Genomic DNA, 18,308 nt, shown 5'->3' with positions numbered 1-18,308 from the left:
GGCTGTCGAAGGAAGAAATGCGACAATGAAGAACTTAATATCACTCAGTGCTTTTTTTTCCCCAGGATGTAACATGCAGCAAGGCCATGTCCAAACGCTGTCTTTCATCAGAGAAACCCAGTTTTTGATGAGTTGACTTTTGTACCACATCCTAAAATGATATCTCACAGGGTCTACTGGACTACATGGAGCTCCTTTGCTCACTCATCCCACCTGTCCCCACTGCTGCCCCTGTTTGGCCAAGCCTACTTTCCCATTCTTTCCCTGCTTTTCCTTGAATTCCACCTTCTCTTTCACTTTCCAGCTCTCCTCTTGTCTGCTTTGTCACCCCTCCTCCTTCCCTCTTTCGTCCCCTCCCCACTCAACTACCTCTCCCCAAAATCTTCATTTCAATCACCCATTACCATTTATGCTACTTCCTCCCCCATCAACCCAAACACTTGCTCATCCCTCTCCAACCTGTTTGCAACACCCAAACCCTCCCCCCAACCCCTGCCCCCACCCCCCCACATTATCCCATCTCATTAATTTCATGCATTGTAATTTCCTGGTCTCCTTACCCAATAACAACCAGCATTGGTAAACCGGCTTCAGTGTCCTCAGTTTCTGGACTCCCACACTGAACACCGTGGCATAAACCAAACTGCACAACTAAACCAGCAGTCATGAACTAAAATGCACCGTTCAAAAGAAGTGGGCAACTTATTGGCTTCAAGAAATGAAAATGTTAGATGGTTTCTATATACCATTGAATGATAAGTTACTCCCTCAGAGGGAAAAGGAAGCAAATATTTGGAAGATAATGTTGGCTGATCCAATCAGAAAAATCAGGCTTTAACCTTGGCTGTCACCGATGATCCTGTGGGATAACTGTCATCTCTAACAGGTGTGAATGTGGAGGTTATGTCTGAGTGGGAACAACACTGGGTTAGTAATCCAAACAACCAGTGTAATGTTCTGGAGACTGGGTTCTAATCTTCCAATACATCTGGAGTTAGCATCAGTCATGGTGAATATAAATGTATTACTGTTAATACGCCCGTCTGGATCAATAATATCCTGTTGTGAAGGAAATCTGCCACTTTTATCCAGTCTGGTTGGTCTGGGGTTACATGTACTCTACACAGAAATGTGATGGCTCCTTACAAGCCACACATCTCAAGGGCCAATGGGAACAGAGCAACAAATGTTGGCCTTGCCAGTGACACTCACATCCTATGAATGGAAATAACAACATTCATGTTGACCCTTTAGTGCAGTATTGTCAGAAATGCTTTGCTTGCAAAGGACAACAGGGATTCAGACAAGGCTGCACCAACTTACCCGACCAGGTCATTTTGGGCCTCATTTCTGACTCAGGGTCTATCCCAACGGATATATGTAGCATCAGGGGAGGTCTTTTGTATTGACGTCTTTTTATTTAAAATTCATTCCTTAGGTGTGAATGTTGTTGGCTAGCCATGGAATGTGCCTTCTTGAACTGCTGTGTCCAAAACTTTTTTGAAGAAGTAACAAAGAGGATCGATGAGGTCGGAATGGTGGACTTGATCCATGTGGACTTCAGTAAGGCATTTGACAATATTCCCCATGCAAGACTGGTTAGCAAGGTTAGATCTCATGGAATACAGGGAGAACTAGCCATTTGGATAAAGAACTGGCTCACAGATAGAAGATAAAGGGTGGTGGTGGAGGGTTGTTTTTCAGATTGGAGGCCTGTGACCAGTGGAGTGTCACAAGGATCCATTACTTTGTGTCATTTACATAAATTATTTGGATGTGAGCTTAAGACACCAAAATTGGAGGAGTAGTGGACAGTGAAGAAGGTTACCTCAGATTACAATGAGATCTTGATCAGATGTGCCAATGGACTGAGGAGTGGCAGATTGTGTTTAATTTAGATAAATGCAAGGTGCTGCATTTTGGGAAAGCAAACCTTAGCAGGACTTATACACTTAATGGTAAGGTCCAAGGGAGTGTTGCTGAACAAAGAGACCTTGGAGTATAGGTTCATAGCTTCTTGGAAGTAGAGTTGCAGGTAAATAGGATAATGAAGAAGGTGTTTCGTATGCTTTCCTTTATTGGTCAGAGTATTGAGTACAGGAGTTGGGAGGTCATGTTGCAGCTGTACAGGTCATTGGTTAGGCTACTGTTGGAATATTGCGTGCAATTCTGGTCTCTTTCCTGTCGGAAAGATGTTTTGAAACTTGAAAGGGTTCAGAAAAGATTTAGAAGGATGTTTCCAGGGTTGGAGGATTTGAGCAATAGGGAGAGGTTGAATAGGCTAGGGCTCTTTTTCCTGGAGCGTCAGAGGCAGAGGGGTGACCTTTTAGAGATTTATAAAATCATGAGGGGCATGGATCGGATAAATAGACAAAGACTTTTAAACTGTGTTTTCCTACTGGAAAATGGTAGCTGTTGGCTCATTACAGCCTCAGTGCAATATAGACAAAAAAGCTGAATTCCACATGTGTGGTAAGAGTCACTGCCCTTGACATTCATACCACATTTGATGAAGTGTGGCACCAAGGAGGCCTAACAAAACTGAAGTCAGTGGAGTCAGGGTAAAAGTCTTTGCTGATTGGAGTCAAACCTGGCACATAGCAAGATGTTTGTGGTTGTTGGAGGTCAGTCATTGCAGATCCAGGACATCTCTGCAGGAGTTCCTCAAGGCAGTGTCCTATGCCCAACCATCTTCAGCTACTTCATCATTGACCTTCCCTCCATCATAAGGTCAGAAATTGAGATGTTGCGCAATATTCAACACTACTTGTAACTCCTCAGATACTGAAGCAGTCCATGGTCTGGGCTTTATCCAGGTTTGGGCTGACAAATGGCAAGTATAGTTCATATAACACATGTGCCAGTCATTTACCATCTCCAATGAGATGCCCTTGAAATTCAATGATATTACCATCACTGAATACCCAAATATCAATATCCTAGATGTTAGCATTGACCAGAAACTGAAAGGAGTTGCCAGATGAACACAATGATGACAACAGAAGGTCAGAGGTTAGAAGAGCTGAAACAAGTAACTCAGCTCCTACTTGCCTGCCCACCATCTAAAAGGCACAAATCAGGATTGTGATGGAATTCTCTTTGCCTGGATTAATGTAAATCCCAAATCACTCTGTCCCCAGTTCCCTCTGTCCCTGTTTCCTTATTCCTGGGTATCTCTATATCTTGGTCTTCCCACCACTGGGACTTTCCACTCGAGCATCTGACCAGACTGGGTGCTCTCCATCCTGGTCAAAAAGCTCTGCTGGTTACCAACTAACTGTCCCATTGTTCTCACAAAGCTCGTGAGTGTGGATGTACGGGGCTAACACATGATAATGTCAGATGACATGGGGCTGAAAGCCGATTAGCTGGAGGGGTTGCATTTCCTGATTTCCAGGAAAACATCACAAGAACACAACCAAGATCAGTGGAAACCGGGAATGAAGATCTCAGAGAATGAAATTGGAACAATTTGATCCTCAACGACAACCTCAAAACTAGCTCTAAACATGTAAAGGAAGATTTGGGAAATCCTCCCAAAGAATACCTTCACAAAAACAGGGACTTAAGGTAGGGGGTGAGGTCTTGTATGATGTGCAAATGTTGCAAATAATAGTTAGCAGCAGAGACCTGGGGAGAGCTGTAGTAGTAGTGAAAATAGTATAAATGGTAGGAAGTGATAAAGACTTGGGGAAGGTGTCATAGAATATTTACAGGCTCAGTAGTCAGTTGCTGCTTCACAGCGCCAGGGACTCAGGTTAAACTCTACCTCTTGTGAGCAGTCCATGTGTAGTTTGCACATTTCACCGTGTCTGCGTGGGTTTCCTCCAAGTGCTGTGATGTCCTTTCAAAGGCCAAAGGTTAGGTGGATTGGCCATGCTAAAATTGCCCAAAGTATTCATGGATGTGCAGGCTCAGTGGGTTAGCCATGAGAAATGCAGGGTTACAGGGATGGAGTGAGTTCTTTAGAAGTTTGCATGGAGTCAATGGGCCAAATGGCCTGCTTCCACATTGTAGGTGTTCAATGAGTGTATGTGAGTCATGTAAATAGTAGGCAGTGATCAAAACAGAGATGTAACATAAAATGTTAACTGTGCTCCAGTCTCAGAATAACTACTGAACATGTATACAAGAAGCTATGTCAGAGCACATGGGACTGAATCTTGACGGAAAAAGACACTGGCGAAGCTTAGTGCTTCTGTGTATAGTCTCTAGACAATATCTGTTCATAGTTTGCATTAGCCTTGTGCTCCATCTTGTAGGTCCCAAGTTCCCAGATGCTACTAGCAATATTTATATACTAACCACAAGGAGATGCTTGAGGGCACACTTGAGGCAGACAGTCAATGTGGATAGAGGAGGAGGCCATCCCATCCATCAGGTTAATACTTTCTTGTTTTATTCCCCTCCTTCACTGAAGTAGGCAAAGGCGATCTTTTTACAAAATGGAACGAGATCTGTTGTTGCTGTACGCAAGGGCCATTCAGCCCCTTGTGAATGTTTGGCCATTCAATTAGACAATGAGTCATTTATACCCAAAACCTAAAGCAAAGTTCGAAGTGTGACTTTTAATTAAAGAGACAGGCTTTAATTGAATTAATTTAAATTTCCCAACGGCTTGCTGTCAGGAGGGTAAGGCAAGAGAACAGACGTGATCAGACATATTGGTGCGCATAAATCAGAAATCACTGTGCTTGGTCCTAATGGAGTGTTGAGCAACAGAAACTCTCACCTGAACACATTGTTTAGTCCAATTCTCAGAGTACAGCTCAATACGTGGGTTAGTAAATTTGCCAATGACACAAAAGTTGGAGGTGCTGTTGATAGTATCAAGGGCTATTGCAGGCTGCAGCACGACATAGATGGGATGCAGAGCAGGGCTGAGAAATGGCAGATGAAGTTTTTTTTAGATTAGCTTACTTTTAGATTACTTACAATGTGGAAACAGGCCCTTCGGCCCAACAAGTCCACACTGACCCTCCGAAGAGCAACCCACCCAGACCCATTCCCCTACACCTAACACTACGGGCAATTTAGCATGGCCAATTCACCTGACCTGTACATCGTTTTGGACTGTGGGAGGAAACCAGAGCACCCGGAGGAAACCCACGCAGATACGGGGAGAATGTGCAAACTCCACACAGTCACCCAAGGTGGGAATTGAACCCAGGTCTCTGGCGCGTGTGCCACCCATAAACCTGGGTTCGACCTGGATAAATGCAAACTGATGCATTTTGGAAGGTCAAACTTGAATGCTGAATTTAGGATTAAAGACAGGATTCTTGGCAGTGTGGAGGAACAGAGGGATCTCTTTCCCCCTTGCTTTCTCTCCCTCTCTCACTCTCACCTGTGCTCTCAGTCACTCAGCCAATCTCCTGATGTAGGACTTTTGCCTGAAACATCAATTTTCCTGCTCCTCAGATGCTACCTGACCTGCTTTGCTTTTCCAGCACCACTCAAATCCTCACTCTCCATCTCCCTCTCCCACATTCAATCTCTCTCTACCCCTCAGTCTCATTCATACTGTCTCACCTGTGCTCTCTCCCTGTCTCTCTCATGCAGCCATGGAGTCATACAGCACGGAAACAGACACTTTGGCCCAACTAGTCCATACCAACCAGTTCCCAAACTAGTCCCACCTGCTTTATCCTTCCAAACTTTTAATTTGTGCACTTATCTAAATGTCTTTTAAACGTTGTAACTGTATTTTATTCTGGCAGTCCATTCCACACATGAACCACTCTCGGTGTAAAAAAGTTGCCCCTCATGTCTTTTTGAAATCTTTCTCCTCTCACCTTAAAAATATGGCCCCTAATTTTGAACTCCCCCACCTGATAAAAATTCATTCATCTTATCTATACCCTTCATGATTTTATAAACCTCCATAAGGTTACCTCTCAAACCTCCCATGCTCCAGTGAAAAAAGTCCCAGCCTTTTCAGTCCATTTTGATATCCATTCCTGGCAACGTTCTGGTGTATATTTTCTAAACTTTCTTCAGTTTAATAATATCCTCCCCATAACACGGTGACCAGAACAGTACACTGTACCCAGAAGAGGCCTCACCAATGTCCTGTATAACCTCAACATGACATCCCAATTCTCTCTCATTCTTTCTCTCTTCCCTTCTCTCTCCCTCGCAAGGCCTCTCCCTCTCTCTTGCTCTCAGTCTGTCTCCTTCTCTCTTATTCTCACTCTCACTCTCTCTCTCTCTCTCTCTCACTCTCAGTCTCTCCCTTTTTCTCACTCTCAATCTCTCTCCCACAATCTGTCATTCCCAGTATCTCAATCTCCCTCCCTCTCAATTTTTCTCCCTCTCTGTTATTCTCTATCTGTCTCCCTCTCTATCCCCCCTCAATCTTTCTCTCTCCTTCCCTCTCTCATTCATGTACTCTCCAACAATTTGATCCTCCTGATCCCCTCTCCACTCCCCCCTTACCCCACTCTTTCTCATTCTCTCCCTCAGTCTCTGCCTTGCTGTAGGTCATCACTGTTAAAGCAGCTGTGGAACATGTTTTCTTTAAACTGTGACCCCCCAACATTTCCCCACCCCCTACTGCCTCCTCCACACTCTTGGCTGTTTCACATTTCTCAGGAGATCCTCTCTTCATTTCCATTTAGATGAGTATTGATCGTTTGCAGGAGCTGCACAGGGCTCTGTGGCCTTGTCATATCTACACGCACACATGCGCACACATACAGACACACACACACACACACATGCATGCGCACACATACAGACACATACTCACACTCACTCACTCAATAACTCACTATTTCACTTACATAGTCACTCACTCACTGACTCCCTCACACTCACTCACTCTCTTACTCAGTCACTGAATCACTCTCACTCACTCACTCACTCACAGTCACTCACTCTCTCACTCAGTCACTCCTCACTCTCTCACTCTCACTCACTCTCTCAGTCACGCAGTCACTCTCTCACTCATTCTCTCACTCACTCACTCACTTATTCACTCTGGACTCTGCAGGAATCTGATTGAAGATTCCTAACTATTGGGGAGATGCTTGCAATGGAAATGGCCTTAATCCTTTCTAGTTTAACCCACATTCTGCATGAAGGTGCCCACCTGCACTACCCTCGCTTGGTCTTCAGTCAGTGCTATGTAGAGGGTGTTTGCACATCCCTGGACAGGAATTTTTAGCAGACTTGACATCACCTTCAGCATAGCAGCACTCACCCTAAACCCCAGACCCCACTCCACTGATTCCACTCGCCAATCAGGCAAATCTCCCTCTGAGTGAGATGATTGAGTTGGGATATACAGGGACCTGCATTTATCTAGTGCCTTCCACAACCTCAGTCACAAAACATGTTACAACATTTTAATGCTACAAACATGTCACAACCGATAAAGTCCCTTTGAAACATAGCTACTTTTGTAAAGAACTAAACACAGCAGCTAGTAGGCATACATCAGGATCCCACAAAACATGAAAAAATAACTGGCTCATGTTATGGACCAGGCCAGACCCCCTCAAAACACTTCAAGAAAGTAGCCCAGATCTTAACTCTGCTAGTTGTTTGAAGCAAGTGTAACACAAGTATTCCAGGAGGTATGCAGTTAGTCAAATCATGTAGTTTTAAACAAAACAGTGTTTATTTACAAGATTACCAAACGAAAGACAAACAAAAGAGAACAGGATACCAAATAACTTAACCTACCCATTTCAGAGACATGGGTAGAGCAGGGACAGGAATGTCATTGCAGGTTCCAGGATTTAGATGTTTCAGTAAGAACAGAGAAGATGGTAAAAGAGGGGGAGGTGTGGCCCTGTTAGTCAAGGACAGTATTACGACTGCAGAAAGGACATTTGAGGATTCATCTACTGAGGTAGTATGAGGTTAGAAAAGGAAAGGAGAGGTCACCCTGTTGGGAGTTTTCTACAGGCCTCCAAATAGTTCCAGAGATGTAGAGGGTAGGATAGCAAAGATGATCCTTGATAGGAGCGAGAGTGACAGGGTAGTTGTTATGGCAAACTTTAAATTTCCAAATATTGACTGGAAATAGTATAGTTTGAGTACTTTGGATGGGTCAGTTTTTGTCCAAATGTGCAGGAGAGTTTCCTGACACAGTATGCAGGCAGGCGAACAAGGGGCAAGGCCACACTGGATTTGGTTCTGGGTAATGAATCTGACCAGGTGTTAGATTTAGAGGTGGGTGAGCACTTTTGTGATAGTGACCACAATTCTCTTACGTTTACTTTAGTGATGGAAAGGGATAGGTATATACTGCAGAGCAAGAGTTTTAGCTGGGGGGAAAGCAATTTTGATGTGATTAGGCAAAACTTAGGACGCATAAGATGGGGAAAGAAACTGCAGGGAATAGGCACAATTGAAATGTGGAGTTTATTCAGGGACCAGCTACTCCATGTCCTTGATAAGTATGTACCTGTCAGGCAGGGAGGAAGTTGTCGAGCGCGGGAGCCATGGTTTATGAAGGAAGTTGAATCTCTTGTCAAGAGGAAGAAGAAGGACTACGTTCTGATGAGATGTGATGGCTCAGTTAGGGCACTTGGGAGTTACAACTAGCTCGGAAAGGCCTAAAGAGAGAGCTATGAAGAGCCAAGAGAGGATATGAGAAGTCATTAGCAGATAGAATCAAGGAAAACACTCAGGCTTTCTATAGGAATATCAGGAATAAAAGAATGACTAGAGTAAAATTAGGGTCAATCGAGCATAGTAGGGGGAAATTGCACATGGAATGTGAGGAGATGGGGGAAGCGCTGAATAAATACTTTTTATCAGTATTCACATAAGAAAAAGACAATGTGGTTGAGGAGAATACTGAGATGCAGGCCACAAAACTAGATGGAATTGGGTGGCACTGTGGCACAGTGGTTCTGCTGCCTCACAGTGCCAGAAACCCAGGTTCAATTCCCACCTCAGGCAACTGTCTGTGTGGAGTTTGCACATTCTCCCTGTGTCTGCGTGGATTTCCTCCGGGTGCTCCGGTTTCCTCCCACAGTCCAACAATGTGCAGGTTAGGTGAATTGGCCATGCTAAATTGCCCACAGTGTTAGGTGAAGGGGTAAAATAAAGGAATGGGTCTGGATGGGTTGCTCTTCGGAGGGTTGGTGCGGACTTGTTGGGCCGAAGGGCCTGTTTCCTCATCATAAGGAGGAGGTGTAACAAATTCATAGAATCCTTACATTGTAGAAATAGGCCCTTCAGCCCAACAAGGCCGAAGAGTAACCCACCCAAATGCATTCTTCTACCCTATTATCCTATATTTACCCCTGACTAATGCAACTAACCTACATATCCCTGAACACTATGGACAATTTAGCATGTCTAATTCAACTATCCTGCACATCTTTGGATTATGGGAGGAAACTGGAACACCTGGAGGAAACCTACGCAGACACAGGAAGAATGTACAAACTCTACACAGACAGTCACCCGAGGTTGGAATTGAACCTGGGTCTCTGGCGCTGTGAGCCACCATGTCACCCGTACTGGAAAGTGTAAAAATAGGTAAGTCCCCTGGGCCGGATGGGATTTATCCTAGGAGTGTCTGGGAAGCCAGGGAAGAGAGTGCCAAGCCTTTGGCTTTCATCTTGATGTTGTCATTGTCTACAGGAATAATGCTAGAAGACTAATTTCGAAGGATCTGTATCCCTCTGCTCCCCACCTATTCATGCAGAATGCACGTTAAATGAATCTACCATGCATGCCTCTACCACCTCTGCTGACAACATGTTCCAGGCACCTACCACCCTCTGTGTAAAGTATTTTCTGCGTGTATACCCCTTAAACTTTTCTCCTCTCACCTTGAAACTGTGACCTCTTGTTATTGAATCCTTCACCTTGGGAAAAACACTTATCTCTATCCACCCTGTCTATACCCTTCATGTTTTTGTAGACCTCAATCAGGTCCCCCCTCAATCTCCTTTTTACTAGTGAAAACACTTCTAACCTACTCAACCTCGCTTCATAGCTAGCACCTTCCATACCAGACAACATCCTTGTAAACCTTCTCTGCACTCTCCCCAAAGCGTCCAATACTTTTGGTAATGTGGTGACCAGAACTGTACACAGTATTCTAAATGTGGCCAAACCAAAGTTTTGTACAATTTTAACATGCCAGCTCTTATACTCAATACCCCGTCTGATGAAGGCAAGCATACCATATGCCTTCTTGACCATGCTATCCAACTGTGCAGCCACCTTCAGGGTACAATGGACCTGAGCTTCAAGATCTCTTTGCTCATCAACTTTTCCCAAGGCTCTTCTGTTTACAGTATAGCTCGCTCTAGAATTAGACTTCCCAAAATGCATTTACTCACATTTGTCTGGATTGAACTCCATCTGCCAGTCCTCCACCCAACTCTCCAGTCTATGTATATGCTCCTGTATTCTTTGACAGTCCCTTATGCTTTCTGCTACTCCACCAATCTTTGTTTCATCTGCAAACTTGCTGATCATACCAACAGTGCCCTCTTCCAGATCATTTATGTATATCACAAACAACAGTGGCCCCAGCACTGATCCCTGTGGAACACCACTGGTCACGTTTGTACATTTTGAGAAACTCCCTCCTGTTGCACAACCAGTTCCTTGTGCACCTCGCTAGAACACCCTGCACACCTTGTGATTTCACTTTCTTCATTAGTTTACCATGGGGAACCTTATCAAATGCCTCACAAATGTCCTGTATATGACATCAATAGTCCTTCCTTCATCTATCAACTTGGCCACTTCCTCAAAGAACTCTATTAAGTTGGTAAGGCATGATTTCCCCTGCACAAAACCATGTTGCCTATCACTGATAAGCCCATTCTTTTTCAAATGTAAATAGTTTCTATCCCTCAGTACTTTCCCCAGCAACTTTCCCACCACTGGGAGGCACGGTGGGTCAGTGGTTAGTACTGCTGCCTCACAGCACCAGGAGCTCAGGTTTGATTCTACCCTCGGGCACCTGTCTGTGTGGAGTTTGTGTGGGTTTCCTCCGGGTGCTCCAGTTTCCTCCCACAGTCCAAAGATGTACCAGTCAGGTGAATTGGCCATGCTAAATTGGCCATGCTAAATTGCCCATGCTAAATTACCCATAGTGTTAGGTGCATTAGTTAGAGGGAAATGGGTCTGAGTGGGTTAATCTTCGGAGGGTCAGTGTGGACTTGTTGGGCTGAAGGGCTTGTTTCCAGACTGTGGGAATCTAATCTATTGATGTCAGGCTCACTGGTCCGTAGTTACCTGGAGTATCCCTACTTGGACAGGGGGACAACATTAGCAGCTCTCCTGTCCTCCAGCACTTCACCTGTGTTTAAGGATGCTACAAAGATATCTGTCAGGGCCCCATCTATTTCCTCTCTCGCCTCCCTCAGCAACCTGGGATAGATCCCATCCGGTCCTGGGGATTTGTTCACCTTAATATCCTACTCAACAGATCCTCCCTCCTTATGTCAATGTGATTCAGAGTAAACAAACTTCTATCTCTAATCTCAACATTCATCATGTCCCTCTCCTTAGTGAACACTGATGCAAAGTAATCATTGAGAATCTCACCCATTTTCTCAGGTTTGACACACAACCATCCTTCCATATCCTTTAGTGGGCCAATCCTTTCTCTAGTTACCCTCTTGCTTCTTATATATGAATAAAAGGCCTTGGGATTCTCCTTAATTCTACTTGCTAAGTTTATTTCATGACCCCTTTTCGCCTACTTGATTCCTCGTTTAATGTTTGTCCTACTCTCCCGAAATTCCTCCAAGGCTCTTTCTGTTTTTCATGGCCTGGACCTTAAGAGGACCTTTTTCCTCTTGGCTAGTTGCACGATTTGTCCTGTCATGCACGGTTCACGAATCTTGCCTTTCCTATCCCTTGTTTTCAAAGGGACATGTCTATCCTGCACTATCTTCAACCTGTCTTTGAAAACCTCCTACATCTCAAATGTGGACTTCCCTTCAAATAGTTGCCCCCAATCCATATTTCCCAGCTCCTACCAAATTTTGGTAGAATTGGCCTTGGCCCAGTTTAGTACTCTTCCCTTAGGACCACTCTCATCTTTGTCTACGAGTATTCTAAAACTTACAGAATTATAGTTACTATTCCCAAAGAAATCCCCCATTGCAACTTCGACCACGTATCCTAGCTCATTCCCTAGTACCAAGTCCAATATGGCCCCTTCCCTCATCAGACTATTGACATACTTCTCTAGAAAACTCTCCTGGATGCTTCTTACAAATTCTACCCCATCCAGATCTCTGACACTGAGTGTATCCCAGTCAATGTTGGGAAAATTAAAATCTTCCATCACCACCACCCTGGTGCCTCTACATCTTTTCATAAACTGTTTACATATTTGTTCTTCTACCTCACACTCACTGTTGGGAGGCCTGTAGTACAGCCCCAACAATGTAACTGCACCCTTCTTATTTCTCAGCTCTCCCATAATGCCTCACTGCTCAAGCCCTCCATCGTGTCCTCCTTTAGCACAGCTACAATATTATCCCTGTCAATGCAACTCCTCCCCCCCTTTTACTTCTCTCCCTGTCTTGTCAGAAGCATCTATATCCCAGAGCATTTAGTTGCCAATCATGTCCTTCCTTCAAACAAGTCTCTGTGATTGCAATAAAGTCATACTCCCAGGCACCAACCCAAGTCCTAAGTTCATCTACCTTACCCACGATACTCCTTACATTAAAGCATTTGCACTTCAGACCACTAGTTCCTTTGCGTTCATCTGCTCTCTACCTACTCTCTGCCTAGGTAATGCTAACTTAATGATCCTTACAAGTCTCTAGTTTCTACCTCACTGTCTATTAGTCTTCTCATCTGGTTCCAAGCCCCATGCCACATTAATTTAAACCCTCCCCCAACAACAGTAGCAAAAACTCCCCCAAGGACATTAGTTCCAGTCTGGTTCAGGTGTACACCATCCAATTTGTAATAGCCCCAACTTCCCCAGAACCAGTCCCAATGTCCCAAAAGTTTGAACCCCTCCCTCCTACACCAGCCCTCAAGCTACGTGTTGATCCTGCCTATTCTACCCTGGCTAGTGCCACTGATAGCAATCCCAAGATCATTACCTTTAAGGTCCTCCTTTTTAACTTCTCTCCTAGCTTCCTGTCTTCTCTTTGCAGGACATCATCTCGTATTTTTACTTATATTATTGCACCACAATAACACCCTCCCCTTTCAGAATGCTCTGCAGCTGATTGGCGACCTCCCTGACTCGAGCACCTGTGAGGCAACATACCATCCGGGAGTCTCGTTTGCGGACATAGAACCGCCTATCTATTGCCCTTACAATAGAATCCCCTTTGACTATGGCCCTATGAGTCTTTTTCCCACCCTTCTGAATAGCAGTGCCTGCCATGGTGACATGATCCAAGCAACTGCTGCCCTCCCCTGATGAGGCATCTCCCCCAACAGTATCCAAAACGGTATCCCCACAGGGGACACTTACACTGCCTTTCTGCTCTTTCACCGCCTTTTGGTCACCCATTCACTGTCTCACTTAGCAATTCTAACCTGCAGTGTGACCAATTCACTAAACATGTTATCCACGACCTCTTCAGCATCTCCACAGTGAGTTCATCCACAGCTTCAGAGCCATCATGCAGTCAAACAGGAGCTGCAGCTGGACACACTTCTTGCAAGTGTAAGAGTCAGGGACGTCAACCACATCCCTGAGCTCCCACATCAAGCAAGAGGCACATGCCACAGGCCTGAGGTCCCCTGCCATTTTAAGGCTTAGCCTTTACTCAACCAATACCAAACAATGCACTTAAGTATATAAAAGAGAAGAAAAAATATCCTTAGCTTACAGAGTCTTTTTCTTCTAGTTAGAGGAGGGTGGTGTGGGAGGAAGATATCCCACATTGTATCTCAGATTTAGCTGCTGCTCAAATATATACTAAGTTCTTACCTTCCCGGCAACCTCCTGGTCCCCAACGTCACCTCCGCTCTGTCTCTCGCTGCTCCTGGACAGGAAAAAAAACACTTCTTGTTCAAGAAGTGGAGTAGAGCCAACCCTGGAAATTACTTTACTTCGGTTGTGGGTAAAGTGTTGGAAAGGGTTTATAAGAGATTGGGTTATAATCATCTAGAAAGGAATAAGCTGATTAGGGATAGTCAACATAGTTTTGTGAAGGTTAGGTCATGCCTCACAAACCTTATTGAGTTCTTTGAGAAGGTGACAAACAGGTGGAAGAGGGTAAAGCAGTTGATTTAGTGGATATGGATTTCAGTAAGGCGTTTGATAAGGTTCCCCACAGTGGGCTATTGCACAAAATATGGAGGCAAGGGATTGCAGGTAATTTAATGGTTTGGATCAGACATTGGCTAGCTGAAAGAAGACAGGTGGTGGATAGGAAGTATTCATCCTTGAGTTCAGTTACTAGTTACCGCAAGGATTTGTTTTGGGTCCACTGTTGTTTGTCATTTTGATAAATGACCTGGATGAGGGCATAGAAAGATGGGTTAGTATATTTGCAATTCTACCAAGGTTGGTAGAATTGTGGATAGTGGCGAAGGATGTTGTAGGTTACAGAGAGACACAGATAAGCTGCAGAGCTGGGCTGAGAGGTGGGAAATGGAGTTTAATGTGGAAAGGTGTGAGGTGATTTCCTTTGGAAGGAGTAACAGGAATGTAGAATACTGGGCAAATGGTAAGATTCTTGGTAGCGCAGATGAGCAGAGAGATCTCGGAGTCCAGGTACATTAATCCTGGAAAGGTGCCATTCAGGTTGATAGGGCTGTTAAGAAGGCATATGGTGTGTTAGCTTTTATTGGTTGAGGGGTTGAGTTTTGGAACCATGAGATCATGCTGCAGCTGTACAAAACTCTGGTGTAGTCACATTTGGAGTTTTGGGTATGGTTCTGGACACCACATTATAGCAAGGATGTGGAAGCTTTGGAATGGGTTCAGAAGAGATTTACTAGAATGTTGCCTGATATGGAGGGAAGGTCTTAAGACAAAAGGCTGAGGGACTTGAGGCTGTTTCTGTTAGAGAGAAGAATGTTGAGAAATGACTTAGTTGAGATGTATAAGATAATCAGGGGGTTACATAGGTTTTTCCTCAGATGGTAATGGCTAGCATGAGAGGACATTTAAATTGAGGGGTGATAGATATAGGTCAGATGTCAGAGGTAGTTTCTATACTCAGAGAAGAGTAGGTGTGTGGAATGCAAAATGGTCATTGGATAAACATATGGACAAGAATGGAATACTGTAGGTTAGATCGGCTTCAGATTGGTTCCACAGGTTGGCACAACATCGAGGGCCAAAAGGTCTGCACTGTGCTGTTATGTTCTATGTTCCATGTTGATTAGATTAGATTCCCTGCAGTGTGGAAACAGGCCCTTCGGCCCAACAAGTCCGCACCAACCCTCTGAAGAGCAACCCACCCAGACTCATTGCCCTCTGACTAATGCACTTAACACAACAGGCAATTTAGCATGGCCAATTCACCTAACCTGCACATTGTTAGACTGTGGGAGGAAACTTGAGCACCCAGAGGAAATCCACGCAGACACAGGGAGAACGTGCAAACTCCACACAGACAGTTGCCCGAGGCGGGAATTGAACCCAGGTCCCTGGTGCGGTGAGGCAGCAGTGCTAACCACTGAGCCACCGTTCTATGTTCTATCCAAAAATCCAGCAGATCATCCCAACTTAATGATGCTGTTCCAGATACTTCCAACAATACCCATAAACACTCCTTGGCACAAATGGTAAAACCAACCACAGGGTCTTACAGGAGAGAAGTCAGAAAGAGAGGAGGGTCAACCTGGACCTGCCTCTTTGCATTCCCCAGCTTTTAAAACTGCCTGACTGCTTTCAGTGAATAGCCAGACCAAACCAAAACCAAATGAAGCCAGAGAAAAGCTGAGCTGGAGAACCAACCACTCCCTTTCATTGTACAAGTGATTTTTTTTAACTTGAAAGCCTTTTTCCTGAGGCAATGCCTGTTAGCTATAATCATATTGACCCTAAAACCCCATCCAAGCCCAGACATTTCATAACCTGTGTGTTTACGAACTCCTGAAAAAAAACCAAGGACAACATAACTTTGGTAAAAGAGCAGCTTCATCCCACTATTAAGTGATAGTGGTTGAGGGATAAGTATGTACCTGTCGAGATGTCTTCTAAATATTGTAACTGTACTTACATCTACCCCTTCCTCTGGCAGTTCATTCCATATGCAAACCACACTCTGTGTGAAAACGTAGGCCCTCAGCTCCCTTTTAAATCTCTTCCCTCTCTGTTTAAGGTTATATGCTCTAGTTTTGGACTCCCCTACCCTGGGGAAAAAACCTTTGCGATTCACCTTAACTATGCCCCTCATGATTTTATAAACCTCCATAAAGGTGACCCCTCAACCTCTTATGATCCAGGGATAAAGGTTAAGACTATCCAGCCCCTCCTTGTAACTGAAACCCACAGCTCACTCCCAGCACCATCCTAGCAATCTTTTCTGAACCTCTCCAGCTTAATAATATTCTTCCTATAACGGGGAGATCAGAACTGGACACAATAGTCCAGAAGATGCCTCACCGACGTTCTGTGCAACCTCAACATGACATCCCAAGCATGCTAAATATCTTTTTTACCACCCTGTCTGCACATGACATAAATTTTAATGAACTATATACTTGAACCCCCAGGTGTCTCTGTTTGTTAATACTACCCAGAACCCTACAATTAACTGCATAAATCTTGCCCTTGTTTGTCTTATCAAAATACAGTACTTCACATTTATCCAAATTCTTATTGGAGATGGTCATTGCCTGGCATTTGTGTGGTATGAATGTTATGAATCCAAAGAGTGAAACAGGCCCTTGGTTTTAACTGAGCTTGAAGTTTGTGACACTCTGACCCTGCGTACTGTGGTAAAGCACAGGCTTACAGGTTTGTGTGTGAACTTCTGCATCGTGGTTTGGCCCACTACGTCTGTCTCAGAAGGAAGACTGCATCCAGGGCCTATTGGAGCATGCTCACTAGTGTCTGAGCTGAGGCTGACCTTTCCCATTCCCACTTGGGAGGGAACATCAGAAAAGGCAGCAGTCTCTCACTCCTTGGGTAAGTTTTTCCTGCAGGCTTCAAGAGGACTTACAGTGGGTTTCAGCCCCTACAATGATCTTATTTGCTACTGGGATCGAGGATTCCTGGATTGGTTCTAACAGGAGGACTCTGTCCAGAAATTTCCAGCGTAAAAGTAACCTAATGATATGTGGGTATTTTCTGTTGTAGTCAGGGTTGGGATTAGGGTTTCCACTGCCAGTCAGAATAGTTGCACCATTATTCCCATTACTATTAAACTGGCAAATCTATAACTCCCATTACAATGCAGCTTTTACCAGTGAACCATTAAATACTTGGAAATACAGCTCTGCAATCCCTTCCCCAGGCTCTTCTACACTGTACATCTGCACTAGGGATTCAATCACTTACAGCTTGATTCGTTTAGTTAATAATTCTCCTCTTTAATTTAAACATGGTCCTATCATTTCTAATCTCATCTTCTGAAGTCACAACCACTTTATTAATTTCCCTGCTAGGTCCTCTACTTTTTGTCATTTACATAAATGATTTGGATGCGAGCATAAGAGGCACAGTTAGTAAGTTTGCAGATGACACCAAAATTGGAGGTGTAGTGGACAGCGAAGAGGGTTACCTCAGATTATAACAGGATCTGGACCAGATGGGCCAATGGGCTGAGAAGTGGCAGATGGAATTTAATTCAGATAAATGCGAGGCACTGCATTTTGGGAAAGCAAATCTTAGCAGGACTTATACACTGAATAGTAAGGTCCTAGGGAGTGTTGCTGAACAAAGAGAACTTGGAGTGCAGGTTCATAGCTGTATCCAGATAGATAGGATGGTGAAAAAGGTGTTTGGTATGCTTTCCTTTATTGGTCAGAGTATTGAGTACAGGAGTTGGGAGGTCATGTTACTGCTGTCCAGGACATTGGTTAGGCCACTGTAGGAATATTGTGTGCAATTCTGGTCTCCTTCCTATTGGAAAGATGTCGTGAAACATGAAAGAGTTCAGAAAAGATTGACAAGGATGTTGCCAAGGTTGGAGGATCTGAGCTACAGGGAGAGGCTGAACAGACTGGGACTGTTTTCCCTGGAGCGTCGGAGGCTGAGGGGTGACCTTATAGAGGTTTACAAGATTATGAGGGGCAGAGATAGGATTAAAAAACAAAGTCTTTTCCCTGGGGTTGGGCAGTCCAGAACTAGAGGGCATAGGTTTAGGGTGAGAGGGGAAAGATATAAAAGAGACCTCAGAGCAACTTTTTCACACAGAGGGTGGTACGTGTATGGAATGAGC

The 18,308-nt window shown here is 44.4% G+C and overlaps 1 long non-coding RNA gene across 1 annotated transcript in view; it reads right to left on the bottom strand.

The window, feature by feature from the left end:
* LOC140467949 (uncharacterized) overlaps positions 1–18,308 on the bottom strand; it is a 106,993-nt gene that overhangs the window by 68,469 nt on the left and 20,216 nt on the right. The window contains exon 3 of the long non-coding RNA XR_011955546.1: positions 13,898–13,952. This is a non-coding gene — a long non-coding RNA (uncharacterized lncRNA). The remainder of the gene's footprint in view (positions 1–13,897; positions 13,953–18,308) is intronic.

This window comes from Chiloscyllium punctatum, chromosome 46 (genome assembly GCF_047496795.1).
Source record: "Chiloscyllium punctatum isolate Juve2018m chromosome 46, sChiPun1.3, whole genome shotgun sequence".
Lineage (NCBI taxonomy): Eukaryota > Metazoa > Chordata > Chondrichthyes > Orectolobiformes > Hemiscylliidae > Chiloscyllium > Chiloscyllium punctatum.
The sequence above is the reverse complement of the archived record's forward strand: the minus strand, read 5'-3'. Positions and strand labels throughout refer to the sequence as shown.